Source organism: Eriocheir sinensis, chromosome 14 (genome assembly GCF_024679095.1).
Source record: "Eriocheir sinensis breed Jianghai 21 chromosome 14, ASM2467909v1, whole genome shotgun sequence".
Classification (NCBI taxonomy): domain Eukaryota; kingdom Metazoa; phylum Arthropoda; class Malacostraca; order Decapoda; family Varunidae; genus Eriocheir; species Eriocheir sinensis.
This window is the reverse complement of record NC_066522.1, coordinates 8145066-8164050: the sequence shown is the minus strand read 5'-3', so window position 1 is coordinate 8164050 and position 18985 is coordinate 8145066. Positions and strand designations below refer to the sequence as shown.

Below are 18985 nucleotides of genomic sequence, written 5' to 3'. Positions count from 1 at the left end.
TCTGTGTTTTTGTAATTTTGATTCCGTATTTTGTATGTAAGAAGAAAGTTTTGAGAAGGTGGGTTTGTGAGGTGCAGGAACAAAGGAGAACGTAATGCCCTGAATCCTTATACACAGAACAAGAGGTATTATTATTATTATTATTATTATTATTATTATTATTATTTTATTCTAGTACAAGAGGCGAATCAGGTAGAGAGGGAGGAGTGCGGACACTATAACCCGCCTGTTCAGCAGCCCACAAACACTGAGAAGACGAGAAAGAGAAAACGAAAGTAAAATTAATGAGAGAGAAGGAGAAAGTGGACAGAAGCATTTAGAGGATTACAGAAACTGAGAGACAGAGAGGAATGATTTTGCTGAAGAGTCGCAACATTTCCACGCACAAAATAAAAGTGAACTCGAAAAAGATATATGGAAGAATACAGAGGGAAGATATTTGTTATTCATTTTTTGCCTCAATAGCCTATCATTTTAAGACTAATACTTCCTCCTATTCACCAGCACTGCGACAACACAACAATATGGTAACGTCTTTTGTAATAAGCAAGCGAATGTGTGTGTTCTCGAAATTTACAACTCTATTATAACGTCCACTGTAATAATGAACGAATATATGTTGTCCTAGAGTTGTTACACGCAAAAAGCTAAAACAAAAACAAATCCATGCACATTGATCAAGGTAGTTCATTTCTTTTCTTGCAGGGGAGAACTTGGTTTCGTGGGCGCTAGAGCAAGGAAATACGAGCTGAAGACGAGGAGAGTTTCCACGCTTCACCGGTAAGTAGAGATGGCCTTGTTTCATAGCTAGTTTCGTCTTCATACAGAGCAGTGGGAAAAGAGGTTGGTTTCATGCTTTTCCAGGGAGAAGAGATGCACTGTTTGTCAGCCAGTTTCTTAGTCACTGGAAAGAGAGGTTAGTTTCCACGCTTCACCAGTAAGTAGAGATGGCCTTGTTTCATAGCTAGTTTCGTCTTCATACAGAGCAGTGGGAAAAGAGGTTGGTTTCATGCTTTTCCAGGGAGAAGAGATGCACTGTTTGTCAGCCAGTTTCTTAGTCACTGGAAAGAGAGGTTAGTTTCCACGCTTTCTAGGGAGCAGACGGTTTCTTTTCTCATCGTTTCGCTATAAAATGCAGTAGAAAGAGAAGATAGTTTCCACGTTTTTTTCCGGGAGAAGATACTGCCTTGTTCTTTGACAGTTACGTCTTTCTACAGTGCAGCGGGTAAAGAGTTTAGTTTCGACGATTTTCCGGGAGAAGAGTTCGTAGTTTCTTAGTTTCGTCTTCATTCAGTGTAGTGGAAAGAGAGGTTAGTTTCCACGCTTTCCCGGAAGAAGAGATGCATTGGTTCGTAGTCAGTTTCGTCTTCATCTAGCGCAGTGGAAAAGAGAGATTAGTTTTCACGCTTTCCCGGGAAGAAGAGATGCATTGGTTCGTAGTCAGTGGAAAAGAGAGATTAGTTTTCACGCTTTCCCGGGAAGAAGAGATGCATTGGTTCGTGGTCAGTGGAAAAGAGAGATTAGTTTTCACGCTTTCCCGGGAAGAAGAGATGCAATAGTTCGTGGTCAGTGGAAAAGAGAGATTAGTTTTCACGCTTTCCCGGGAAGAAGAGATGCATTGGTTCGTGGTCAGTGGAAAAGAGAGATTAGTTTTCACGCTTTCCCGGGAAGAAGAGATGCAATAGTTCGTAGTCAGTGGAAAAGAGAGATTAGTTTTCACGCTTTCCCGGGAAGAAGAGATGCATTGGTTCGTAGTCAGTGGAAAAGAGAGATTAGTTTTCACGCTTTCCCGGGAAGAAGAGATGCATTGGTTCGTAGTCAGTGGAAAAGAGAGATTAGTTTTCACGCTTTCCCGGGAAGAAGAGATGCATTGGTTCGTAGTCAGTGGAAAAGAATTAGTTTTCACGCTTTCCCGGGAAGAAGAGATGCAATACTTCGTAGTCAGTGGAAAAGAATTAGTTTTCACGCTTTCCCGGGAAGAAGAGATGCATTGGTTCGTAGTCAGTGGAAAAAAGAGATTAGTTTTCACGCTTTCCCGGGAAGAAGAGATGCAATAGCTCGTAGTCAGTGGAAAAGAGATTAGTTTTCACGCTTTCCCGGGAAGAAGAGATGCATTGGTTCGTGGTCAGTGGAAAAGAGAGATTAGTTTTCACGCTTTCCCGGGAAGAAGAGATGCAATAGTTCGTAGTCAGTGGAAAAGAGAGATTAGTTTTCACGCTTTCCCGGGAAGAAGAGATGCATTGGTTCGTGGTCAGTGGAAAAGAGAGATTAGTTTTCACGCTTTCCCGGGAAGAAGAGATGCATTGGTTCGTGGTCAGTGGAAAAGAGAGATTAGTTTTCACGCTTTCCCGGGAAGAAGAGATGCAATAGCTCGTAGTCAGTGGAAAAGAGATTAGTTTTCACGCTTTCCCGGGAAGAAGAGATGCAATAGTTCGTAGTCAGTGTGGTCTTCATCTAGTGCAGTGGAAAGAGAGGGCAGTTTCCACGCCTTCCAGGGAAAGTAGTCGCCTTGTTTTTTATTGTTTTGTTATAAGGCGCAGTGGAAAGACAAGTAAGTTTCATGTTTTTGTGTGTGTGTGTGAAGGAAAGAGATTGATTTCCTTCGTAGTCAGTATCGTTTTCATATAGTGAAGTGAAAAGACAGGTTAGTTTCCACGCTTCCCGGTTAATATAGTCTAGTTCAATGTTTTTTTTTTCTTTTTTAAGGTGTGGATCGGCTTTGGGGCGATGTAGTGGAAAGAGGTGTTCATATACATTTTCAACGATACATCCTACGCTTTCTGGTTATCTTGGTTGTTGTGGATTTTCATGTGTAAACTTACATTTGTAGTTTCTTTTCACCAGACACTTTTTATCGAAAAATTCTAAGACATGGCTCATTTGCAAAATTCATATGCCTCAGTAACCTCAGGAACGATGCACCCTTAGCTTTTTTGTTGTGTTGTTGTTGTGAGAGCGTATGTGCGAGCGTATGTCGGTGTTCACTTTTCAATGGAATTATCGCCATGAAAAATTACCTACTTATTCACAAATTTACCAGTTTTGCCTTACATAGCCGTTTGGACAGTGCACCCTTCGTTTGTTTGTTTGTTATTGTTGTTGTTGTTGTTCCTGCTCTTGTTCTTGTTTTTGTTGGTATATTGGGTATGTCTATACATGTGTCTGTGCCTGGTGTGTGTGTTCGTGTTGCTACGCTTAAGCTGGCTATGATGTGGCAAACTCGATAAAAAAGATAGGATAGCACTGAAACAAAAACTCCAGAAAAAAAAAAAAAAAAAAACAGTATATAGGGCGAGGGTGAAACTAAAGGCAAATGTAACCGACAAGTCTCACGACCCGGAAACAATCCCAGATACATCGCGGACGTGAAAATATTGACGTGTTCCCCCGTACGGAAACATTAAGCTTTCACCTTCCCCGCCACCTGTCCGACGGCCGCCTACCTGCCCGGCCCGCGCGCTCGCCCTCCCGGAAAAAAACTTAAAAGGAAGAAGGAGGAGGAGGAGGTTGCGGTGGTGGCGGTGGTGTGCACAAATATTAGAACAAAGTTTTAGTTTTGCGTAAAATGTTTCTGCCTCTTGTTCAGCAATCTTACTTCTCTCTCCTCTTTCTCTCTCTCTCTCTCTCTCTCTCTCTCTCTCTCTCTCTCTCTCTCTCTCTCTCTCTCTCTCTCTCTCTCTCTCTCTCTCTCTCTCTCTCTCTCTCTCTCTCTCTCTCTCTCTCTCTCTCTCTCTCTCTCTCTCTCTCTCTCTCTCTCTCTCTCTCTTTCATGCTTCTTCTTCTTCTTCTTCTTCTTCTTCTTCTTTATCTTCTTCTTCTTCTTCTTCTTCTTCTTCTTCTTCTTCTTCTATGTATGATGTCATCCGTGAGGTTTGGAAGAGTGTGGCTGTCCCGAGCATTATGTATGGAATGGATGTGATGACATGGAATGAGAGTGAGATACAAAAATTGGAGGTGGGGCAGAATAGGGTAGCAAGAATGGCACTGAATGCACCAAGGTTTGCAGCAGTAGAGGCTCTTAGGGGTGACATGGGATGGAGCACGTTTAGGGAAAGACTAATAAAGGCAACCTTGAGATATAAAGTGAGACTGGAACAAATGGAGGATGCAAGATTAGCAAGAAAAGTATACTTGTGGAATATAAGAGATGGCAAATGGGCGAATAAATGTGGGCGAATGATAGACAGGAATGTTATGCTAAGTAGGTGGGTGTACCGACCCTTTGAAGATAGGCAGAATGTGTTTGAATGGAGTAACAAACAGAAATGGAGGGGTTTGAGTGGGATGTAAGAAAGTGGAAGAATGTGATAGATATGGCAGTTAAAGATGAGGGATTGAGCAAGTGGAAGAATGAGATGGAAAGAAGGAAACTCTCGACTGGTATAGGGAGAAAGAGGCCCCAAAGTGTGAGGTGTGGTATGAGGGAAGCCTGGGAGGTGATCTTCTTTTCCGTGCTAGAGCGCAGTGTCTGGATGTGAATGCAAGGAACTATAGATGGTCTGAGTCCCGCAGCAAAGTGTGCCAGATGTGTGACAGGGGTGTGGACGAGACTGTGCAGCATGTAGTGCTGGAATGTAAGAAGTATGACAGGGAGAGAACGAAGATGATGCATGTGTTTTTGAGTGAGATGGGACGTGGAGTAAACGGGAGGACTGGAAGGGAGTGGATGGTGCTGCTGCTGGGGCTCAGTGGAGAGACGAGTGGACGAGTGATTGAGGCAGTGAAAGAGTTCTTGGAGGGCATGTGGCGTGAAAGATATAGGGAATGATATCTTGCCCCGAGAACATAGACTTTCCGCATGTTTTTTGTTTTCTTTTCACAGGAGCTGCCGATACAAAGGCCTGGCTGGGGAGAAATCCCGAGCCACCTGTGACATCAAGATCAAGATCAAGATCAAGATCTTCTTCTTCTTCTTCTTCTTCCTCTTCTTCATTTGCTTCTTCTTTATCTTCTCCTCCTTCACACACACACACACACACACACACACACACACACACACACACACACACACACACACACACACACACACACACACACACACTCGCCTTCCTTGCGTCATTATGCAAAACTCATATTTTGTAAGGCTGAGCAGAAAACAAGTTGGCTGGGAGTGTTTTGTTTTTTGTTTGTTTTTGACGTTGTTATTCTTCCATTTTTCTTCGACTCTCTCTCTCTCTCTCTCTCTCTCTCTCTCTCTCTCTCTCTCTCTCTCTCTCTCTCTCTCTCTCTCTCTCTCTCTCTCTCTCTCTCTCTCTCTCTCTCTCTCTCTCTCTCTCTCTCTCTCTCTCTCTCTCTCTCTCTCTCTCTCTCTCTCTCTCTCTCTCTCTCTCTCTCTCTCTCTCTCTCTCTCTCTCTCTCTCTCTCTCTCTCTCTCTCTCTCTCTCTCTCTCTCTTCCTCTCTCTCTCATTTTTTTATCCTTTATTAATGTCACAAAAAAATAAGAGTCGAGTTTGCATGATGTTTTTTTTGGTGGGTCTTTTTATCCACTTTGAATGTCATTACCTTTTTATTTTTTTTCAGATAAGCGAGGAAATTCGTTTTTGCTTCATTTTTTATTAATCTTTTTTCGTGTTTTATTTTTATCATTTTTGTGTGAACTTCATTTTTTTCCTTTTTTTTGTTGTTGGGTTTCATTTTTCCTTTTATCGATTCTTTTTCGTGGAGTTCATTTTTTTTTTTTCTTAAGCCTCACTTTTTTTCTTTTTTCGTTTTCTTTTTTCCTTTTATTTATTTGGTAAGTTTCATTTTTCCTATTTTCATTTTCGAGGACGTAGCATGCAAGCTTTTCCTTCCGTTCCCCGCAACTTTTTTTTATATCTGTTTTTTTTTTTTTTTTTGTCTGCCTCGGTTTGTATCACTCTGAACGCTTGCAACATCATATCCTTTTGTTCGTCGTTTCATACAACCTCTTCTATTCATTTTTCAGGCAAGCACCGCAGATCTTTTTTTATATTCAACCTCTTCTATTTATTATTTAGTAAGTACCGCATATGCTTTGTTCGTTTTTATTCAGTCATTTTCGGCAAGTACCGTAGATCCTTTTTATTCCTGTTTATATTCAATCTCTCCTATTTATTTTATTTAGTAAGTACCGCATATCCTTTGCTCGTTTTTATTCAACCTCTTCTATTTTTTTTTATTTAGTAAGTACCGCATATGCTTTGTTCATTTTTATTCAGTCATTTTAGGCAAGTACCGTAGATCCTTTTTATTCCTGTTTATATTCAATCTCTCTTATTTATTTCATTTAGTAAGTACCGCATATCCTTTGTTCGTTTTTATTTAATCTCTTTAGGCAAGTACCGTAGATAAATTTTTTTCCTGTTTATATTCAATCTCTCTTATTTATTTCATTTAGTAAGTACCGCATACCTTTTGTTCGTTTTTATTCAGTCTCTTTAGGCAAGTACCGTAGATCCTTTTTTTCCTGTTTATATTCAATCTCTCCTATTTATTTTATTTTATTATTTTTTTTACAGCAAAGGAGACAGCACAAGGCCACAAAAAAAGGAAACAACAATAAAAAAAAAGCCCGCTACTCGCTGCTCCTGTAAAATACCACATATCATTTTTTTCGTCTTTATTCAGCCTCTTCTATTTACCTTTTTTTAGTAAGTACCGCAGAGTTTTCTTTTTGTTTTTCTCTTTGTTTTGCAGAGTTCCCTTTCCCCCGTATCGATCGTCCTTTGTTGCAGTGTAAGCGAGTGTTAAATCTTTTTCTTTTCTTTTACCTCCCTCTGTGGATTCTCATTTGGAACCGAGACGAAGATATTTTTTTTTCACAACTTTATTCTTTTCTTTATTTTTTTAGCAGTGAATTCCCCTCCTCCCACACACTTTCGGAAACAGCAATTTACTTTTAACCTTCTCTCTCTCTCTCTCTCTCTCTCTCTCTCTCTCTCTCTCTCTCTCTCTCTCTCTCTCTCTCTCTCTCTCTCTCTCTCTCTCTCTCTCTCTCTCTCTCTCTCTCTCTCTCTCTCTCTCTCTCTCTCTCTCTCTCTCTCTCTCTCTCTCTCTCTCTCTCTCTCTCTCACTCTCTCTCTCTCTCTCTCTCTCTCTCTCTCTCTCTCTCTCTCTCTCTCTCTCTCTCTCTCTCTCTCTCTCTCTCTCTCTCTCTCTCTCTCTCTCTCTCTCTCTCTCTCTCTCTCCGATTTATTGCTTGTCCAAGTATTATTTCTAAGAGTTATGTCATATCGCTGTGATCAACGCTCGCCTTTTCCTCCTATATTTCCTCTTTTCCTTCCTCCTCTTCTTCCCGTCTTTCCTTCCTTCTTCCCTCTTTCCGTTCCTCTCTTCCCTTCGTTCGTACCATCATCCTTCTCTCCTTTCCTTTCTTCTTTTCTGCATTCCTTTCCTATTTCCTTCATTCACTAATATTCCATCACTCGCCTCCTTCTTCACTTCCTTTCTTTCTTCTTTCCTGTTTTCCTTCCCCCCTTTCTTCAGTCATTATTTCATTCTTTTCTTTTCTCCCTCCTTTCCTTCCTATCTTCTTTTGGTCCCTCGTTTCCTCATCCCATCCTTCCTTTCCTTCCTTCCATCCTTCCTCCATTTCTTCCTCCCTTCAAACCTTCCTCCTTTCCTTCCCTCCTTCTTCCCCTTCAAACCTTCCTCCTTTCCATCCCTCCTTCTCCCTCTTTCAAACCTTCCTCCTTTCCTTCCCTCCTTCTCCCCCTTCAAACCTTCCTCCTTTCCTTCCCTCCTTCTCCCCCCTTCAAACCTTCCTCCTTTCCATCCCTCCTTCTCCCCCCTTCAAACCTTCCTCCTTTCCTTCCCTCCTTCTCCCCCCTTCAAACCTTCCTCCTTTCCATCCCTCCTTCCTCCTTCCCCTTCTTCCTCCATCTATTCTTCTTCCCTCCCTCCTTCCTTCTGTCAGCCAGGCGAATGTTTTAACACGCGGACAGGTGGGGTGGTGTGACCTCATCAGGGTAAGGAAAAAACCCGACCTGCGAGACTTAATGATTGACTGACTGACTGACTGACTGACTGATTGTTTTAACGTGGGTGTGTTTGTATTCTCCCTCTCTGTGTTTCTCTGTCTCTGTCTGTCTGTCTGTCTGTTTGTCTGTTTTTTCTCACTTTCCTTACCTTTCTATCTGTTTTTTTTTAATGTTCCTGTGTTTGTTTCTGTTTGTCTACGTGTCTTTTAATGTTTGTCTGTATGTCTGTATTCTTTTTGTTTATTCGTATATATCTCTTTTTATCTGTTTGTATGTATGATGGTGTATATATTTGTTTGTCTATCTTTTCTTTTGTCTGTCTGTCTATCATTCTCTCTCTCTCTCTCTCTCTCTCTCTCTCTCTCTCTCTCTCTCTCTCTCTCTCTCTCTCTCTCTCTCTCTCTCTCTCTCTCTCTCTCTCTCTCTCTCTCTCTCTCTCTCTCTCTCTCTCTCTCTCTCTCTCTCTCTCCCTCCTTCCCTTTATTGACCTTCTTTCTCCAACCTCACTCCGTCTTATGACCTTCCAAGAAAACCATTAATGAGTGTTTAATGACTGACCTATACTCTTTCCTCGATAGCTTTTCTCTTTCTAATTCTTTCCCTCCCTCTAGTGGCCTGTCTTCCTCCTCCTCCTCCTCCTCCTCCCTAAGCCTTCCATTTTTTCCCCTCCTATCTTCCCTACTATCAACGTATCTTCGTTAATAAGTGTATAATGACCGACTTATTTACTCTTTTTTTTCTATGTCTCCTTTTTCTGCCTGTGTCCCTTCCGCTCACCTCTTTTCCTCCTCCTCCTCCTCGTCCTCCTGCTCTTTAAACCTTCCCTTCTTGTTCCTCGTATCTGCCCTTCTGTCAACATAAAACCGTTAATGAGTGTAAAATGACAGACCTATAGCTTTTGTCTTTCTACTCTTTTCCCTTACGCTAATCCCTCCACCTCCTCCTCCTCCTCCCTCCTCCTCATTCTTTCCTTTTTGCCTCTCGTATCTGCCCTACTGTCAACATAAAACCGTTAATGAGTGTAAAATTGCCGACCTATACTCATTTTCCTATAGCTTTTGTCTTTCTACTCATTTCCCTTACGCTAATCCCTCCTCCTCCTCCCCTCTCCTCATTCTTTCCTTTTGTCTCTCCTGTCTGCCCTTCTATCACCATAAAACCGTTAATGACTGTAAAATTGCCGACCTATACTAATTTTTCTATAGCTTTTGTCTTTCTACTCTTTCTACTCTTTTCCCATACGCTAATCCCTCCCCCTCCTCCCTTCTCCTCATTCTTTCCTTTTGTCTCTCCTGTCTGCCCTTCTATCACCATAAAACCGTTAATGACTGTAAGATGACCGACCTATACTAATTTTTCTATAGCATTTGTCTTTCTACTCTTTCTACTCTTTTCCCATACGCTAATCCCTCCCCCTCCTCCCTTCTCCTCATTCTTTCCTTTTGTCTCTCCTGTCTGCCCTTCTATCACCATAAAACCGTTAATGACTGTAAGATGACCGACCTATACTCTCCCGTAGCTCCTCTTTCTCCTTCCCCGTCCCTGGCACAAAAAGCCCCTCTCCGTCCACTTCCTTCCCTTCTCGCTTCCCGTATCTCCCTTCCTATCATAATGGGTTCGAGAGGCAGGGATAGGTAGGCCCAGGAGGAAAAAAGCCGCAGTTATCTCTTCCCACAATCCTCAGTAAGAGCTCAGAGTGGAGGAAAGGAGAAGGAGGAAGAGGAGGAGAAGGAGGAGGTATCTAAAAGGCTGCCTCTGGTGGTTCGTCTGGTTCCTTGATTTCCTTCCTTGTTGAATGTGAATGGGCGACGTGTGTGTGGCTGGCGGGTTCGGGAGAGGTAATGTGTGGAGAGGTGTTGTAGTGGGAGAACGAGAGAGAGGAGAGGAGAGGAGAGGAAAGAAGAGAAGAGAAGAGAGAGAGAGAGAGAGAGAGAGAAATTGAGTGAGTGGCGGTGCGTACGATGGGAGGGAGGGGAATGCTTCTGGAATGTCGATGGAAGGAGGGAAGTTTGGTGCAGAGGATTCCAGAAGGTTGAGGGAAGAGGAGGGAAGGGAAGGGAGAGAAGTGGAGGGGAGGGGAAGGGAGAGAAGTGGAGGAGAGGGGAGGGGAAGGGAAGGGAGGGAAGGGTCTGAGGATATGAACAGATAGATTGGCATGTTACTCGTACGTAGATAGATAGATAGATAGTTGGGTGGAGATATATATAGATAGACAGATAGATAGATAGATAGATAGATAGTTGGATGGAGATTTGCATAGACCGACAGATAGATTGACGGATAGATAGATATATAGTTAGATGGATAGATTCAAGGAAGGGAAGGGGTAGGGGAAAGGAAAGGAAGGAAAGGACTTGAGGAGATAGATAGATAGATACGATATGCACGCAGATAGATATGTAGATGGGTAGATGGATAGACAGTAAGATAGGTAGATAAATAGGTAAATAGATGAATGGATGCATAGATAGATAGATAGATAGATAGATAGATAGATGGACTGACAGCACTAGGAGTTGACATGAGAAAAAAAAAAAACATTAACATTCACACCCAAATAAATAACACACATATCAGGGCATTTTTGGAACTAAACTAATTATCTTTTGTTTGTTTGTTTGTTTTTTTCTTTTACGCCTCTGCAGACACACCATGCAGCATTTTTTTTAAGCCAAACTAATTATGCTTTTTTGTTTATTTATTTGTTTTTATATTATGCCTCTGCAGAAACGCCAGTAATGTTGACGCTCTCTCCCTTTTTTTTCGTTTGTTTGTTTGTTCGGTTCTCGGTTCTGTCTCCTTTAAAGCAAAAAAAAAAAAATAAAATAAAATAAAATAAAAGGAAAGAAAAAAATAAATACCTACAGGCCACAAAATTCCGATAACGTCTAAAACTTTACAGAGAACAATTTATCGGAAAACTTCTTGACGACGAGGAAGGAAGAAAGGGAGACTATAAAGAAAGGACCTAATGCTTTTTTTTTTTTTACTGTGGTGCTCCAGAGTACAGCTATGAAAGGACGAGAAGCCGTTTATTACAGAAGCCATACAGAGAAAATGAAATAATAGGAGGAGAGTAGAGAGATTATCAAGACACCTCTCCACTCGAAATAGACCTCTCCTGGACTCTCGTAATTTATTATTTTTTTTTCCTTTGTGCTGCCTTCCTTGCTGTAAAAAAAAAGAAAACTACGGTACCCTTCAACAACAACAACAACAACTACAACAACACAAAAGAAACCAAACACGTTATATATGAGCTCCGGAAAACGAGAGAAAGAAAACCTAAAGATGACCAAGAAAGAGGAAATGAAAATGTAAGAAAATGACGAGGGAAAGGAAACAAAAGACACCACAGCATAGGAGAACGCATCATGGAGGGGCCGTTGGAAAAGCGAAACATCCCGCAACACACCAGACCAGAGTGATATAGTGAGTTCTGAGGAGGGTAAGAAGTAGCCCATGTTTGTCCCTTCACCTCAGCTTGTGTGGGCGAGTGCCAAGTCTAAGGTCACTCCATAAGCAACAACGACCAAGGTGACTCCCAACCAAGACCAAGGCCAATGCACTAGGAAACAAACTAGAAAGATCAGAAAGTATAAGGCTGCAACAACCGTATATAGAAGAGGAAGAAAAAACATCACTGGAGATAGCTTATTTGTAAATAGACACACTGAAGAAGCATAAAGAACAGTATATAAATTTTGGATGAATAGAGAAAAGGAAAGGAAAGAGGAGGAAAATAACACCCGTTTATAGCAGAGGAAGAAGACATCATTGGAGATTCCTGGTTTGAAAATAGATATTGTGAAAAAGTAAAAAGAACACTCCAGAAATTTTGGAGGGAAAGAGAAAAGGGAGGGAGAGAAAAGGAGGCAAACAACAACTGTATATAGAAGAGAAAGAAAAGAGACACCACTGGAGTTTGCTTGTTTGAAATTAGATATATAAAAGAAGCGAAAAAAACGATACAGAAATTTTAGCTGAAGAAAGAAAAAGAGAACGAGAGGAAAAAAGGAGAACATCAGACCCAGACAGTGAAGGACTACATCAGGGAGACAAACTTCCCGACGCTGGACTGAACCGAGCTGAAATAGGAGGGAAAAGGAGGGCGCCGCGTTCACTCACACGTTCTCCTCACGAGTTGTTTTGATGGCAGTAGGTGTGCACTGCGTCATGATGTGCCGGCCAGCCAGCCTCCCCACCCACCCACCCCCCGCCACCACCACACCCCACCCGCCCACCCGGAGCGACGAGGGTCAGTCACAGGCAATTAGTATAGTTCGCGCGTGGCTCAGCAGTCGCGATGGCATATGTAGCACTAACACGTCGACCTCTCCTCTCTCCTCTCTCTTCCTCTCGACACAGACACGCGGGTAGAGGTGTTAGGTTAGGTGCTTTGCTTCCATGCCTCCGTCTTCTCTCCCCTATTGCCTCTTGCCTCTCCTATCTTCTTTTTTCCTCTCCTTTGCCTTTGTGTTTTCTTCTCTCTTCTATTCGTTTTTATTTCCCCTTTTTCTGTACTCTTTATCTTTTTGTCTTATTTTATCTTATCGTGTATCCTTTCGTCTTGCTTCTTTCCTCTCTCTCTCTCTCTCTCTCTCTCTCTCTCTCTCTCTCTCTCTCTCTCTCTCTCTCTCTCTCTCTCTCTCTCTCTCTCTCTCTCTCTCTCTCTCTCTCTCTCTCTCTCTCTCTCTCTCTCTCTCTCTCTCTCTCTCTCTCTCTCTCTCTCTCTCTCTCTCTCTCTCTCTCTCTCTCTCTCTCTCTCTCTCTCTCTCTCTCTCTCTCTCTCTCTCTCTCTCTCTCTCTCTCTCTCTCTCTCTCTCTCTCGTCCTACAGTTCTCTTCACATCTACTCGTACATTGTAACAGTTTTCAGGAGAGAAACTGTAAAATATGACACTAAAAAATAGTCTTACGTTATACACGGCGTCAGTTCTGCATACTAAAATAAATCAACCCACTAGATACTCCTTTTAGAAGACGAAGCTTACGGCAGCTCATCCATTCAAAGTTTGGAAATAGGTGGAGGACGTTTTCTCCTCTGCACCTCTGTTCATTCTCGTCAACGGGTGAAAATCTTGCGTCCTGAGGGAAACTTTGGGACGGAATCAGCTGAAGGGGCTATTACACTGGGCAAATTTTCCGTGGATCTTCAGTCAAACCACGATTTCCGCTAGCGTGGTTCTCATTTGTTTCTTGTTATTGCTGCTGCTGATGATGATAGTATGTAATACCGTCGTCCTTCTGTGAAATCTACCGTAGCTTTGGAAGATCGTGGACACGTCAGAAAATCACGGAAATATGAAAACCACGCCAGCGGAAATCGTGGGTTGACTGAAGATCCACGGAAGATTTGCCCAGTGTAATAGCCCCTTAACAGATGTCTCGGAACCAGCTGCTTAATGGTTTGTCTGGTCTTTTGTTCTTCTGGCTAGTTGTTAAATGGTTTTCGTCCCCATAATGAGTAGCGGGCTTTTTTTTATTATTGTTTCCTTTTTTTGTGCCCCTGAGCTGTCTCCTTTGTTGTAAAAAAAAACTAGGCGTCATTTGGAATAAGGATATGTAAGAAATGAAAAAAAATATACGGTTCGCTTAGTCTTGTCCCCCATAACCAGCTACTAAATGAATCACGTCGTATTGAAAGTCGATTTGCACGTCTAAATTTCTGCTACTATGTAATTTTATCTTACTCAGAAACTTGTTCATACCTGTATCACCTGTGGAACGAGATGCCGGGCCAAGAATGTGAGTGGCAGCACAGACATGAACTACTATATACAAATGCGTTCCTCTCAGTTGTTCATATCTTAGCATTTATAGAAGCGAGGTGCGGGGATCAAAAGTGTGCGTAGCGGCATTGACACTGAAATACTAAATACAAATGCGCTCCACTCAGTTGTTCATATCTTAGCATTTACGGAAGCGAGGTGCGGGGATCAAAAGTGTGCGTAGCGGCTTTGAAACTGAAATACTAAATACATATGCGCTCCACTCAGTTGTTCATATCTTTATCATTTGTAGAAGGGAGGTGCCCCGGGTCAACGTTGCCAGATTGTCTCACTCAGCCTCTTATATCTACCGACTTCCGAGCCAAAAACTGTCTCGTGGACCGCAATACGGAGATTCACTTATAATTATCGTTAAAATAGTTAATTCATGATGTCTCTTGGCAATAGTTAGGCGTCAGAAACCGGTAAATACTATGCTCTGAGTACGATATCTGACAACGGTGCCCCGGATGCATATTTCCAATCTCTCTCTACGGCTATGTGGCTCTCAAGTAAAGACGCTCAGCTGTGGCTCCGAAACTAACCATGGGGTGTTCTGAACAATACTGTCATCGTTATTCCCACCCAAAACTACCGGAGGTTAATCTATCAAAACCTAACCTAACGTAATCTAACCTAACGCAAGCTGCCTCGTACAAGAATGCGCGTCACATATCAGTAGAGAAATAGGGAATACGCCCCCGGGGATCAGGAGTGTGCGTAACGGCATAGACATTGAAATCTTAAATACAAATGCTATCCTATTCAGGGAGGCGGAAAGTTAATCACGCCGCCAGAAATCCGTCTCGCGGCTCAAGTCACGCTCAAGTTTAATTACTTTTAGAGCAATATAAGCCGCGTGCCGGGGAAGCCTTGGTGCCATTTTATTTTTGCAGTGTTTTTTTTTCTCTTTTTCATATATCAAGGAAGTGGAATTTATTATTATTTGCTTGGCTACGTTGTATCTCTCTCTCTCTCTCTCTCTCTCTCTCTCTCTCTCTCTCTCTCTCTCTCTCTCTCTCTCTCTCTCTCTCTCTCTCTCTCTCTCTCTCTCTCTCTCTCTCTCTCTCTCTCTCTCTCTCTCTCTCTCTCTCTCTCTCTCTCTCTCTCTCTCTCTCTCTCTCTCTCTCTCTCTCTCTCTCTCTCTCTCTCTCTCTCTCTCTCTCTCTCTCTCTCTCTCTCTCTCTCTCTCTCTCCCTCTCTCTCTCTCCGTTATTAGCGAACATTAGGTAATTCCCGTCCTTCCATTTACCTGCGGCATCGTTTTATTGATTTTCATCCCGGACAGGTAATAGCCAGGGAAGGGTTGGCCACGCGGGGCAGGCGTTCCCCGGAAATGAGCCAGAAAGAGGGTCGGTAGATGGACGAGCGCCTGAACCATACGTACAAACACACGTCTGCGAAATTACGAGTAAGCACACAAACTGCATACATACATACTACACACACACACACACACACACACACAGAGAGAGAAAGGATCTTCATTGTCCTTCCCCTCGTGTTTGAGCGGCCATGAAACATCCGAGTTGTCGTTTTGGATCCGGTATACGTCAACATCCGTCCTCCCTTTATCTCCTCTTCCTCCTTTTACGCCTCTCTCTCTCTCTCTCTCTCTCTCTCTCTCTCTCTCTCTCTCTCTCTCTCTCTCTCTCTCTCTCTCTCTCTCTCTCTCTCTCTCTCTCTCTCTCTCTCTCTCTCTCTCTCTCTCTCTCTCTCTCTCTCTCTCTCTCTCTCTCTCTCTCTCTCTCTCTCTCTCTCTCTCTCTCTCTCTCTCTCTCTCTCTCTCTCTCTCTCTCTCTCTCTCTCTCTCTCTCTCTCTCTCTCTCTCTCTCTCTCTCTCGCTCTCTTTCCCGTTCCTTCATTACTCTTTTTCTACCTCCACTCTTTCTCTCTAACATATTCCATCCTTTTCCCCCTCTTTCTTTTTCTCTCTTTCACTTATTTCATTTCTTTATTTTCCACGTCTTGTTTTTCTCTTCTGTTCTTACATTACTCTTTTTTTTTTCCTCTCTTCTCTCTTACTTATTCATTCTTTCTCCTACTCTCTCTGTGTTTCTCTCTCTTTCTCTCATTTATTCTTTTCATTATTTTCTCCACGTTGCGTCTCTTCTCTTCCGTTCCTACATTACTCTTTTTTTTTCTTTTCCCCTCTTCTCTCTTACTCATTCCTTCCTTCTCCTTCTCTCTCTGTGTTTCTCTCTCTTTCCCTCTCACTTATTCCTTGTCTCTTCCCTTCCTACATGACTTCTTCTTCCCCTGTTTCTCTTTTACTTTATTCATTCTTCTCCCCTCTCTGTTTCTCTCTTTAACTCTCATTTATTCCTTCTTTTATCCTCCATTTTGTGTTCCTCGCTATATGAACGGTATTTTCGGTCCCTCTACGGTCCTGTTGATGGCCTCGCGCGCTGAGTTCGTCGGAAGGAACGTATTTTACAGCCTCGCTCAATTCCCTCATCCATTTTACTCCCGTGCTCTTTCCGTCTCCTCCTCCTCCTAACCTCCTCCCCCTCCTCGTCTTCCTCTTGCTCCTCCTCCCCCTCCTTACCTCCTCCTCGTCTTCCTCTTGCTCCACTATTTATCTGCCGCAACACTCCTTATTTTTTCGTCTCATTCATTTTCTCATGTCTTTCTCCTCCTTCTTCTCCGTCTTCTTCCTACGCCCTCCTCTTCTCCTTTCGCCTCATTTATATTCTCTCTTGTTTTCCTTCTTATCCTTCCTATCCCTTCTCTCTTTCTCTCTCTCTCTCTCTCTCTCTCTCTCTCTCTCTCTCTCTCTCTCTCTCTCTCTCTCTCTCTCTCTCTCTCTCTCTCTCTCTCTCTCTCTCTCTCTCTCTCTCTCTCTCTCTCTCTCTCTCTCTCTCTCTCTCTCTCTCTCTCTCTCTCTCTCTCTCTCTCTCTCTCTCTCTCTCTCTCTCTCTCTCTCTCTCTCTCTCTCGTTCAATCTTCTTTACTCCTTATTCTTCTTCTTCACCTGTCCCTTCAACACCCTTCTCCTCTCTCCTTCATTCATTATTCCTCCTCCTCCTCCTCCTCCTCCTCCTCCTTCTCCTCCTCCTCTCCTTCTTTCTATTCTTCCATCACTCTTCGTCTTCCTAACCCTCGTATTTCCTCTCGGTTTCTTCCTTTTTTCCTCCTCCTCCTCCTCCTCCTCCTCCTCCTCCCTTTTCTCTTCCACAAAACAATACTCCTCCTTTTTAATTTCCATCTCCCTGTCTCTTTCTCTCCCTTTGTCTCTCTCCCCCTTCCCTTTTTTGTCTCCCTGTCACTCCCTCCCTTTGTGCTCCTCCTCTCTCTGTCCTCCCCCTCCTCTCTTTCCTCCCTGCTGCCTCTCCTTCCGTCTTCCTCCTCTTCCTCTTTGTTGTCCCTCTCACACCCGCTTGCTTTCCCACCCCATTTTTTCCTCCATCCTAAATTTCCTACTGTGTTCCTCCTCCTCCTCTTCCTCCTCCTTCCTAGCCTCTTCCTCCTCCTCCTCTCCTATCCTTCCAAGTCCTGTTTTCTCCGTCCTGAATTTGGTTCCGTGTTTCTTCTCTTCCTCCTCCTCCTCCTCCTCCTCCTCCTCCTCTTCATTACTTGAACATATTTTAGCTTTCTCTTTCTTTTTTTTTGTCTTCTTGTATATCTCTCGTGTTCCCTCTTTCTTCCTTTTATCCCTTCTTTTTCCTCTTCTTTCTTTTCCTGCATTTCCTTCATTGTTCCTCCTCCTCCTCCTTTGCTTTCTTCACTTTCTTTTCTTCCCTTGTTTTCTCTTCGCTTGTCCTTTCTTCCCTTTCTCTTCTATTTCCTCACCTTTTGTCCTAACACCATCCTATTTTCTCCTTTTCATGTTTCCTTCTTTCTTCCTTCCTGCTCTTATTCCTTCCTTTCAGACCCATCATCATTTTGTTTTTGTTTTCTTCTTTCTTTTTTCTTTCTTTTTTTTTGTCTCCGCGTCGCTCCTTCACTGTCTGTTTCTTCTCCCACCTGTCCATCATATGCCTTTCGTTTCTGTCTTTTTGTTTTGTTTTTGTTTGTCTTTACGCTCCCTCTCCCACGTTTCAGTCTTCTTCCGTTTTCTTCCTGTTCCTGTTTTTTTTCTCTCTTTTCAATATTTAGCTTTCTCTGGTTTTGTATCTTTCCATTTCCTCTTGTCTTGTTTTTTTTCCTTCCATACCTGAAATATGTCTCTTTGCTCAACACTCCTTCCCTGTCTCTTCCTTCTCCCACCTGTCCTTCCAGAGCGATCCTTCTTTCCTGCATCTTCTTCGTGTCTCCCTATCACTCCATCCCTGTCAGTTCTCCGCCCCACCTCTCCTTTCTCCCCCTCTCTCCCTATCACTCCCCTATCTCTTCCTCCTCCCACCTTTCCTTTTAGTGTGATCTTTCTTCCACTCTCCCTCTCCCTGTTTCCCTGCCCCTCCTCTTCCTTCCTGTCCGTCCCACGCCAAATGTCTCCTCTCTCTCTCCGTCTCCCCGTTCCTCCATACTTATTTCCTCCTCCTCCCACCCTATCTTCTCACGCCACCCCTCTCCCCATCTTCCTCTCCATTCTTATCAGTTCCTCCTCCCACCTGTCTTTCCCACGCTGTCTTTCTTTCCTTCTTCGTCTCCCGTTTTTTTTTCTTTCCCTTCCCATTTTTTTTCCTCCTCTCACCTGTGTTTTAAGCGCTATCCTTCTTTCCTTCGTTCTCTTCCTGTCTCTGCGTCCCTCCGTCCTTTTCAGTTCCTCTTCTACCTTCTCCTCCTCCTCCTCCTCCTCCTCCTCTTCGTTCCTCGGACATCTTTTATCTCTCTCTCTATTTTCGTCTCCTGGCATTTCCTTTCGTGTTATTTCCTTCCCCCCCCCCCTTTTTTTTACCTTCAGTGCCCTTTTTTCTTCTCTTTTTCCTGCATTTCCCTTATCGTTCCTCCTCCTCCTCCTCCTCCTCCTCCTCCTCCTCCTTCATTTTCTTCACTTGCTTTCTCTTCGCATCTCCCTGTCTCCCTCCCTTTTCCTTGTTTTCTTCTCTCTTTGTCCTATCGTCATCGCATTTCCTCCTTGTGTTTCCTTCTTTCTTCCTTCCTGCCTTTATTCCTTCCTTTCAGCCCCATTTTCATTTTCTTCTTTCTTTTTTTTATAATCAGTTTTTTATCCCCATCTGTCTTTCCCACGCCAAACCTCTCCTTTCTCTGCCTCACCTCCCCCCCCCCCCACCCCTATCCTTATCTCTTCCTCCTCTCTCTCTCTCTTGTCCTTTTTTGCGCGATTCTTCATTCCATCTCCACCTCTCTCTCCCTCTCTGCTCATAACTC

General features: G+C 43.2%; 1 protein-coding gene and 1 long non-coding RNA gene across 4 annotated transcripts in view; one reads left to right on the top strand and one right to left on the bottom strand.

Moving 5' to 3' along the window:
* The window catches only part of LOC126998404 (anoctamin-8-like), a 157807-nt gene that overhangs the window by 102965 nt on the left and 35857 nt on the right, over positions 1-18985 (bottom strand). The window lies entirely within an intron of this gene.
* The window catches only part of LOC126998411 (uncharacterized), a 109164-nt gene that overhangs the window by 81377 nt on the left and 8802 nt on the right, over positions 1-18985 (top strand). Inside the window, exon 2 of the long non-coding RNA XR_007752823.1 lies at positions 706-780. This is a non-coding gene — a long non-coding RNA (uncharacterized LOC126998411). The remainder of the gene's footprint in view (positions 1-705; positions 781-18985) is intronic.